General features: G+C 26.8%; 2 pseudogenes; one reads left to right on the top strand and one right to left on the bottom strand.

The window, feature by feature from the left end:
* Positions 1–1,024: 1,024 nt before the first annotated feature.
* Positions 1,025–6,517, bottom strand: LOC149214960 (uncharacterized; annotated as a pseudogene).
* A 771-nt stretch (positions 6,518–7,288) lies between these two features.
* LOC149214959 (thioredoxin reductase 2 pseudogene) lies at positions 7,289–11,305 on the top strand (annotated as a pseudogene).
* The last annotated feature ends 442 nt before the right edge of the window (positions 11,306–11,747 follow it).

The following is an 11,747-nucleotide window of genomic DNA, read 5'->3' as shown; positions in this document are numbered from 1 at the left end:
TGATCAATATTCAAATAGAATTTAATTAAGTTTCAAGATTTGTTTAAAGTCTAAGATATATCTCGAATTTTATTTTAAGCCTTTTTTTAAGTTTTGAAATGTGTTGTTATGCAGCGAAGAGAATTTACTTTTTGATTTCCTATGAAATATCAAAGGTATGTTATTTCTTATGAAATATCAAAAGTGTGTGTGTGTGTATATATATATATATATATATAAAACAAATAAACACATTAAACATATATATTGAAAAAATGATAAAACATACCCAAAAATATCAAAAGCATATATATAAATGTTTTAATAAAATTAATAAAAATAAAAATATTTTTACATACAAATATGTGAAATTTAAATAAATATAAATAATATTATTAAAAATTAGTATAATTCGCCCACGGGGCTTTGGATTGACGGTGAATGGGTGTCTTGTTAAGGCACTCCTTGCGATAGGTCACCGGTTCAAATCCCCCGTGGGTACTTAGGTTAGTCTTAACATAGAAAAAAAAAAAAATTAGTATAATTCATCTTAATTCTATAAATTTACATGTTATAAAATTTGATCTTTCTAAATATTTAATAAATTTATAATTAAAATAGATTTATATTAATTATATAATAATTTTTTATATATAAATATATAATATTCACATTATATTTATTTTTAGATTAAGCTTTTATGATCATCATGTTCTTAAATACTTTTCTAAATTAATCACATAATCAATTTTTTAATAATAATCGTATAAACTTAAATGCTTTTCTGAATTAATCACAGAATCGATTTCTTAATAATCAGCATAAATATAATTATAATATTAGAATTATATTGATAAATTATTTCAATTACTTTTATAGAGGGTAAAATTATTTGCCATAATTAAAAAAATTAATAAAAGTCTTAATTCAAAACTACGGAGATTTAATTAAACCAAAAAATTTAAGATGTAACCCCACACAAGTTTAAAGTATAAAAGAACGGTATTTATAACATGATGTTAAATCACCTTTTTACATCTGATCTTTAATGGAGAAGAGTAGCAGCACTCTTGGAAGTAGCAGCATAGTTTTGTTTCAGGAATTCCAAAAGATATTTGTTGTATTGACAAGGTCTTTCCCAATGCACCAAATGGCCAGCCTTATCAATGAGTACAACTTGTGTCTCGTCACCCAATTGCCTATTCATACAAATATTAAAATAACATTTATTAAAATAAATATCATTTAAATATTAAAAATAAAATTCGTTTAAAATAAACCTTAATTATTAAAAATAAATTGAGAAAACCTACCTTCTTATCCAATTTGCCACTTCAACATCGAAAACCTCGTCGTTATTTCCCCATAATAAAATAATTTTCTAATCAGTAAAAACATAAAAACATATCCAATGTTAAATTCCAAAAGTTATTTACATTAATACAATCAAGTTGATAAATAATAAAAACATATCCAATGTTAAAGTCCAAAAGTTATGTACATTAATACAATCAAGTTGATAAATAATCAATATTGATAAAAAATGTCCATGACCTTGTGGTCTAATTAAAAAGAGATGGCGTTGGGAGGAGAAAGATGGTATAATAATAATATATTAAATTTTTTTTTTTAATTATAGATTCACAATTTTATTAAATAAAAATTATTTAAATTTACTAGAAATATTTGAAAAGAGATGGCGTTGGAAGAAGAAAGCTGGTATAATAGTAAAATGATAAAATCAATTTTTTTAATTATAGACTCACAATTTTATTAAATAAAGATGATTCAAGTTTGTTATAAATATTTTAAATAAAGATGATTTAAGTTTGTTATAAATATTTTAAAAGAAATGGGATTGGAAGGAGAAAGATGGTATAATAATAAAAGAATAAAAACATTTTTTTTTAATTATAGATTCACAATTTTATTAAATAAAGATTATTTAAGTTTGTTATAAATATTTTTTATTTAATAATGGTTATGCGATTATTATTAATTATTAAATATTGTTGTTATCATATGTGTTTTTTCATTTTGAAAAGTTGTAGCGATTGTTATTAATTTTAAATTTATTGCAGGGTGAGGGGATTAAGTTTATAAGTATGTATATTTTGAGATTGTTTTTCTATATTAATTTTTGGTCTATGTTTAAAACTAATTAATATGGTTTATTTTCACAATAAAGATGAACTATATTAGTTGATTTGAAATTTTGATTAAAAATTGTTAAACAAGATGAATCACAGAAGCTTGAAATCAGAGATATAGATATGTATGTTTTCATTGATTATTAAACATTTTATTATAATAATTGGATTGAAATTTTATCTAAATATCAAACTATAATTGTTAACTTTATTTATTTTCTTGTCAAATTGGGTATTAGAGAGTAAGTTGTTTTAATGAGAAACTCACTATGTGTAATTAGGATTAGTATTGAATATATTTGTATAATTAGGATTAGTATCTAAGATGTTTAGAAAGTTGATGTGTGTGGTTAGTATTGAAGATGCTTGGAATATTGTTTAGAATTTAATTATGTTTTTAGTTTGCTAATTTAATTGTGACCTTTTAAAATAGTCAAGTATCAAAGTTAATAAGAAGTGGAGTTTGAAGGTCATTGCATTCATATCACAAGAAGCACCCCACAAGGGGATAGTGAACAATTACGAGATAGGGGATAGTGAACAATTACTAGATATATTGTATGAAGAAGAAATGCTCCAATCTCTCATTGGACTAGAGGAGATGTTGTAGTGGTTGTAAATGAGTGTAAAGTTTTAAATATATACTCAATACATAGGAGAGATGTAGTGTCCATAAAATGAAATATTAAATCAAAAAACAATAATAACAAAACATAACAAAGTAAAAAATAATAAAAATAATAAATTGTTACAATTCAATTTATTATTTTTGTAATTTTGTTTTTATTAATAAAACTACAAACAAAATTTTAAGAAAAAAATCATAATATACATATCACAATAAAATAAAATAAAATTACATATATATATATATATAATCAAACTTAGTTGTTTTGTTTTGTGATATATATGTGTTTTTTATAAATTAAGATTCATAAATTAAAGTAATGATTTATATTCATAATCATTATATTTTAGAATTTCATATTTAAATTATATATGTAAAATAAAAATGTAGCACATATATGTATTATATGTATTGTCAAGCTTTTAATAAAAATAAAAATAAGAATATTTCTATATTTAGATATGTGAAATTTATATAAATTTTAAAATATTATTAAGAATTAAAATAAATCTATCTTAACTTTGGATCTACCAAGCATCCAATCAAATCTTTCAAAGCATAAAATTTTTCTTAAATTTTGTATTTAAAAAAGGGTTTACATTTTTAGAGATTAAATAGCTTTAAACATTTGTTGATCCAAAATTAAAATAAATTTATACTAATTAAATTATCTATTGATATTATTTTTTATAAATATAATGATTAATTAAAAAGATTTCTTGTATTAAGTATTATTATTAATCATGTAATATTAAGTATTATTATGAATCATTAAATATATGAATGTTAAAGTGTTTATATTTCCTTTTGAAAGTTTGTAATAATTATTTATCATAAAGATTCTTAAATCAAAACATTATATTTAAGTGATTATTAATAATGATTAATTTTTGTTGTAAGGATAATAATAGTATTATTCTAAATATTTTTGTTTTATCTAAATAACTATTATTATTTATTAAATCGAGGTAATTATGATTAGCATCTAATTTTTATTATAATTATTTATTAGATTTTGATAATTGTGATTAGTATCTAAATTTTATTATAAGTTAATAATATTATAATTTATCTTAATTAGATTAAGATAAATGACTATTATTATTTAATAACACTTTTATAACTATCATTACTTAGTAAATATTTTTATAATAAATTTATTAGATATTATAAAAACTTTTATAATGAATTTATTGGATATTATTATAATTGCAATGGTCCTTCCTATCTTAGGGAACGGGAGTAAAAGTACTTTTAATAATGAATGAACATATTTTTATATGAATGTATTAGATATTATTATAATTGTAATTTTCTTCCAATTTTAGGCCCCAAGGATATAGCTTGGAGATGCTAGTATTGATCATGGGTTTTTACTTCTATTGATTAAGGTTTTGGTTAGAATAATAAAGTGATGTGGGTTGTGATAATAATTTTATGTATACTAATTAAAGTTAGCCTTTTTTGTTCTATAAAGTATTATGAGTTTTTTGTTTGGTTGAATATAGTGTATTTATAATAAGAATTTTTGTAAAGTTAATATGTTTGTGTATAACTGTGATTTTATAATTGTAGATTTTTTGTAAAGTTAATATGTTTGTGTATAATTGCGATTTGGTAATTGTATTTTTAATTTTATTATAATTGTCAGTATTTTTTTTGGGTAATTGTGATTAGTAATTTTCTAGTTAAAGTTATGAATAAAAGTTGATTATTATGAGTTTTCCTTTTAAAGATGTTAATTTAGAATTTTTTTAAAAGTTCATTCTATTATATTTGGTTCAGTGCCATGAACTTGTAATTATACTTATTATTTCATTGTAATTGTATTTAGCTTTTTAGATTGTGGTGAAGGCAGATACTAAGCACCATGCAATAAGTTAATAATTGGATCATTAACTTTATATCTTGGTTATTGACTATCAAGTTATTTTTATCCAATATACAAGATGTGATGACAGTAAATCATTTATTGGTTTACTACATGGTGCTTAATATTTGCCAATTATCAATAGTAATTGTACTTATTATTTCATTGTAATTGGCAAATATTAAGCACCATGTAGTAAGTTAATAATTGGCTCATTGACTTTATATCTTGGTTATTGCCTATCACTTTATTATCATCCAATAGACAAGATGTAAAGATAGTAAACCAATTATTGGTTTACTACAATGTTCTTAATATTTTCCAGTTATAAATAGTAATTGTATTTAGCTTTTTGAATTGTTGTCAAAGAAAATATTAAGCACCATGCAATAAGTTAATAATTGGGTCATTGACTTCATATCTTGGTTATTGGCTACCAGTTTATTCTCATCGAATAGACAAGATGTAAAGATAATAAATCAATTATTGGTTTACTACATGGGGCTTAATATTTGTCAATTATGGTAGTAATTGTACTTATTATTTCATTGTAATTGTATTTAGCTTTTTAGACTGTTGTGAGGACAGATACTATGCACCATGCACTAAGTTAATAATAATAGGTTGATTGACTTTATATCTTGGTTATTATCTATCATTTTATTCTAGTCCAATAGACAAGATGTAAACAAAATAAATCAATTATTAATTTATTTACTTAATATTTGTCAATTATAAATAGTAATTTTTATGTGTGAATTATATACCATTTATAATATACAAGTGATGACTCAAACATGATAAGATAACAATGAAACATGTTCAATATAATGTAAGTCCATAAAATTCGTCGTCTTCATCACCTGACTAAGTTTTGGAACGTGTGATTCTTTGTTACTTTCACCCCAAGCTGTTAAAAGCTCCCATTTCTCTTCCCTTTTGTCGAACATAACCTTCATTCATTTCAATTTCATGAAAAATTTAGAAACATAGATTCGAATAACAATATCTATTTAAAGAAATAAATAAACAATATTTTATGACAAATTTAGAAATATAGATTGGAATAACATTATCTATTTAATAAACAATATTATTTTTTGCTGACTTATATTGAGGGTGGATCTAGAAATTGGTTAAGAGGTTAAACAATTGACCTTTCTCCTAACAATCAGATTCCCAAATATTCTTAAAATCTAAAATCTACATCAAAATAACCTCATTAAATCCCAATAACATTATCTATTAAATAAATAACATGATTCTGAATAAAAAAAATTTGTACCTCTAGGAAGTCCTGGAAGAGAAAATCTGGTAACTGAAATTTCTTATAAAATGCCACAGAAAATAATGCCTTGAGCCCCGCAACTGATGTGGGAAGTAGCGGCTCAGCTGAAGAAGAGAACCCAAGCCTGCTGAGTGAAGCCTGGCTAATAGAATCAGTCATGGCAATCACTGATCCAGTGATGACAAGGCATTCCACAAGCTCTGGATACATTTCTGCCATCTTAACAGCCACCATGCCTCCATAACTAAAGCACAACTGTCTACACCGAGTTTCCTCAGCATTTTCATCAGGCACTCTGCCTGGAAATTCTCAGACCTCTCCTTCCTCACAGTTGTAGACTTGCCAAAAAATAGCATATCAGGGACATATACGGAATAATGCTTACTCAGTTCTCCAACCTGGAACTGCCATGTCACACCACCATCTGCAGCAAAGCCGTGGACCAAAACCAGTGGCGGCCTTGTATTCTCTCTGGGGACCCAACAATGAATTGTTGTTCCTTCTTCAATCTCAATGAGCTTGGATTCTACTCCTCCCCATCTCAGAACCATGGCCAACAGTGGCTTCTGTATCTCCACAAAATTAATCCCACAGAATGGCATTTTGTGTATATTCTTCAAATAAACAAAACCAGAAGTTAAACCTCTGCTGTATACATATATATAGGCAAACCGGAAGCTCTGCCAGATAAAAGCTTCAAGAGAGGAGGACCAAAAAATAATATAAAAACTATTATAATTTCTATTAAATGATTGGGCAGATCAACAATTCAAGCATTACTCTGGTTACGTGAACGATAATGGTAACGTAGCGTGCCATGTGCGGACACGTAAATTTTAAAAGCCTTAATGTCCAAATGTCGAGGCCCAAAATTATCTGATTTATTTTATTGTTTTACGTACTCCCAAAATTATGTGATTTATTTTATTGTTTTACGTACTCCCGATGTTTTCGTCTGGTAACTTGGGAGTTTTGTATAATTTTATTAAACTATTTTATCGGTGAGTTGAGAATTTATGGACCATGGCCAATTTCAAAATATCAGTTTTAGATTAGATTATAGATATTTTATAAAAATTATAAATATTAGCCATTGTTATTACATTACATATAACTATTTTATAAAGATGTAGTTTAATTTATAGATTAAATATATCAAATGATTTTTCCACGCTATAAAAATTTAAGTAACAGTGTTATTTTTTATTGTTTAAATATATGGTATTTTTAAAAAAATTTGGGACATTTTAATTTTACAAATAAAACAATTTAAGCTATTTTTTAATATTTATGTGGAATTTCAATTAAAATTAACAAAAATATCCAAGACTATTTCATCTATAACTTAAACTAAGTTTTTTATAAATGTTAAAATGGGTTGGTTACAATATTGCATTACAATTATTTTATAAAAATTAAAAATATTAGCTATTATTATTATATTAAATATAACTATTTCATAAATACTAGATTACAATTATTTTATAAAAATTAGAAATATTAGCTAGAAATACAGGGTGAGTAAGGCTAATGGTTAAGAGCATGTGTTTCCTCCTAAGAGGTCACAGGTTCAAAACTAGAGGGGGGTAGTGCAGTCAAAATATTTGGACGAAGGTGAGTCCCTTGTCCCACAAACAAGGGGGTCTCATACACCAATTTGGTGTTTGGCTTGGCCGTGACCAAGGGGAAGGGGGTCTCATACACACACCAACCAATTTGGTGTTTGGCTTGGTCGTGCTCATACACACACCAACCAATTTGGTGTCTGGTTGTGACCAAGGAGGAGGGGTTCTCATACACACACCAACCAATTTGATGTTTGGCTTGATTTATTATATTAGATATAATTATTTTATAAATGTTAAAATGGATCCGTTCTAATACATTTTTGGGAAATTTCAACCCATCTAATTTTCGAACATATTATTGATCAAACTAGAAGAATTAATACATTTTTGGGAAATTTCAACCCATCTAATTGTCGAACATATTATTCATCAAACTAGAAGAATTAAAAAAAGAGAGTTAATTTTTCTATTTAATATTAATATTATAAATTTGTGTTTAATATATATTTTGTTTAAATAATTAATATTTTTTAAAATTTATATTACGTTTAATTAGATCAAAATATTGCATTTAATTGAAATTTACCATTTATTTAAAAAATTGATAGCTGAAATATATTATTATCTATATAGTATAACACTTTATCATTATAACGGTTTCATCCAATTTAATAGTATATAAATCACATTACATGTTTTATTTGAAATTTAAATCGGTTAAGATTCACATACATTTTAATTCTTGATCTATAAGCGCCTAGAGGGATCAAATCTCTTGAAGTGCAAACCTCTTTTAGAATAAAAAGAAATTTGATCCCTCTTAACACTTAGTAGATATGAAATTAAGATGAATCTATATTAGTTTAATTATTAATTATATATAATTATTTTTTTATTTTTATGTAATTTAATAGAGTCAAAATATTTTAAACAATAATTATAAATTTTATTTTATTTTATTTTATTAATTTTATTTTTATTTTTATATAATTTGATTAAATTAAAATATTTATATAACATAAAACTATAAATAACATTTTTTCCATTTTCCCTGTGGTATTCTAAATATAATAAATCACACCCCCACAATTTATCAAAAAAATTAAATAATATTGATATTGTTAATCTCAAGCGTTTAAAATACTTTCCCATAAGCATTGGACTTCACCATTATCATCTTTAACAATTTTAGATAAACATTATGTAAAGATGAGTAAAGCAACGATTTTATATTAATTGAGTTTAATTTGATTATAGAAGTCCAAGTACGTTTCACTTTAGCGTCAAAACACTCTCACTTTATATTTATTAATAACATTTTGCTTCAAAGTTTTCTGGATTTTGTTTTCGTGTCCAAACCGTTTGGATTTAGGTTGGTTATAAAAGTTTTGGATGAAGTTTTCTACGTTTCAGTTCAGTGTCAAAATAGTTTGAGTTTGGTTAAAATTTATAATAGTTTGAGTTTGGTTAAAAATTTAAATTTTGTTTAATAAATGGAAAAATAGGATAATAAATTTAGAATTTTTAAAATAAGTGAAGAATATCAATATGTTATATTTTGATTTGTAAATTAAATTATTAAAATTTATAAAATAAAAAATGTTACTTTAATAAAGAGTAACGATTAATTATTGCTAGTTTATGTTAGTGAAGTAACATGTTTACACATATCAAATAAAATTTTGGTTATGTGGTATTTTTATTATTGCTTGTGGCACTCATGATGTATTATCTTGTTCTAATTTAACTATGATAACTATGATGCATTATCTTGTTCTAACTTAATTATGATAACTATGATGCATTATCATGATATGTTTATTTTATTGTGTTGTAATGATTTACTAAGACTTTTGGTGGGTTCAATATTCCTTATTCTTCTTCTTGGTTGCCCATATATATCATTGGGGCTTACAATGTGTGACATGTCCTCTTCATCAACAATGTTTGGGTTGTCCATTCCAAGGCTATTCCATCCACGAGGTTGTTGTCAATCGAATCATTAGGCTTTTTGATCTAATTAACATGACAAACATAACTAAATGTGAATGTGCCTCTCTCTAGACATTAAACATGGAGATTTTCATATTGAATGTCAACACACACACACACACATATATATGCATGGAGATTTACATATTGGATGTCAATAGATATATCCAGGTTTGATTGTCTTCATGATTTCATAGTTATATCTTTAAATTTATATGTATTGACATGTCAAGAAATTTAAATGAAGACTTGCATACCTCCCTTTGCTTTTTCTGAGCATTCCAGATCATTGATTGAAATTTTAGCAATATTGATGTAGTGATTAATGCTTATGAATATGCAAATGCAATCTAGATTACCATAGAGTTTTTCTTTAAAAGTAGGTCAATTCATTTCTTTGGGGTTCATTGTTAACATTGACAACTATAGAATATTAAAATTACTAGAAAAGTCCATATTGTTGAAAAAATGTAAGTTCATAAAACTTTTGACTTATGGAAACATTGTCAATTGAGTTGTATTTTATGTTAAAATTTTAGGTTTAGATTTTGGTAACCATATAGGTCGATGTAAATTCTTAGAATCAATTTATATAGGATTGCAATTCATGAAACCTACATCAAAACCCATTTGAAAAATTACAATACCTTCAAAAGGCTGAGTAGTTTTGATTAGGAAAAACAATAAAAATATAGATTTTCATATATTTCATTACAATATGTACTTACATACTTTAGAATCATAGACATTGTTGTGGAAGCATTAAGCATAGTTATTATCTAGGTTTGACCCATCCATTTCCTCAAACACATAAGCAACATATTGATCCCAACTAAACATTGGGTTTCAATAAAAGGAATCATATTTTTACGTCGTAAGGCGTTTCCCTCTTAAATGAATTCCGTTATGTGTCATCATGTCCCATCTTGAGTTATCGATTTGATGTGTTAGACGATTGGAATGATTCCCACCATCCAATCATCGTAGGCAATTATGGAGTTAGTTACTGTAACAACCCAGCGCTGTGAATACTGAGAAGACGGGTTCTGGAACAAGGGCATCTCTGCCTGGGCTGTCTGCCACTGTGCCGCCCCCATCTTCCGCAAACGGCCACTGGCCGTGATCGGGGGCCGAGACTCTGCCATGGAGGAGGCGAACTTCTTGACCAAGTAAGGTAGCAAAGGTTATATTATTCACAGGCTGGATGCATTCAGGCCGAGCAAGATCATGCAGAAGGGGGCGCTGGATAACCCCAAGATCGAGGTCATATGGAATACGGAAGTCCTCAAGGCTTTTGGGAACGAAAGGGGTTTACTCAGCCGGCTCAATCTCCGGAACACAGTGACCGGTGACGAGTCAGTGTTGGCAGCATCGGGGTTGTTCTTCGCCATCGAGCACGAACAGGCCACCAAGTTTTTGGAGGGGCAGCTGGAGTTGGAGTCAGACGGCTATATAGTGACAAAGCCTGGAACAACCCAAACGAGTATTGCGGGGGTTTTGGCCACGAGAGATGTTCAAGACAAGAAATGGCGCCAAGCCCTTATGGTTGTGTGCACAGGTATGTAAAAGCCTGCAATGAGATCTGGTGTTTGCTATCCATGGTATTAAAATTTTGGACATTTTTTCATTTCAATTTCGTCGTAGTGTGGGGTTTCAACACTGCTGCCCTGATCTGTTGAAGATATATCTATTTTACATTTTTTCATCCTAGACTTGAGATAAAGATGAATTCCTTATGTTTTGAATTTGAATGTTGTTTGTGCAGGGTGCATGGCCGCTTTGGTAGCGGAGCACTTTTTACATGAAATAGAGGTGGAGGAGGATATGTAGAGTTCCCTGCTTTAGATTTCCTATGCTAGAGACCTTCATAGTTCTGAGCTGCTTTTTGAATAAATGTTAATTTACTAGGTGGTTCAAATAGTAGGGACAGAGCTGCATAATATCTTCAAATGACCGTTTTTAAATTGATTTTACTAAAGGTGATTACCTTACTGTATCGCGTTGTAATGAAACGGTGAAAACCTTCTTTTTTTTAATTTGAGCAATCTTCAAAATGGTGGAAAAGTTAAAAATACTTACCACACATTTTATTACCCAAATTTATTATTACAAATCTTTCATTTTAATATTTTTAGTTAAAATTTGAATTATTTAAATTCTAAGTCATAATCATGAAAATTTAAATGTAAATTCTTTGCCCAACCAAACCATTGCATCAAGTCCAAACACATACAATAATTTTGATAATGTGTTTTTTTCCCGTGGATGGTCA

This window comes from Pinus tabuliformis, chromosome 1_1 (assembly GCF_031772625.1).
Source record: "Pinus tabuliformis cultivar Carrire ecotype Pingquan chromosome 1_1, CPIR1, whole genome shotgun sequence".
Classification (NCBI taxonomy): domain Eukaryota; kingdom Viridiplantae; phylum Streptophyta; class Pinopsida; order Pinales; family Pinaceae; genus Pinus; species Pinus tabuliformis.
The sequence above is the reverse complement of the archived record's forward strand: the minus strand, read 5'-3'. Positions and strand labels throughout refer to the sequence as shown.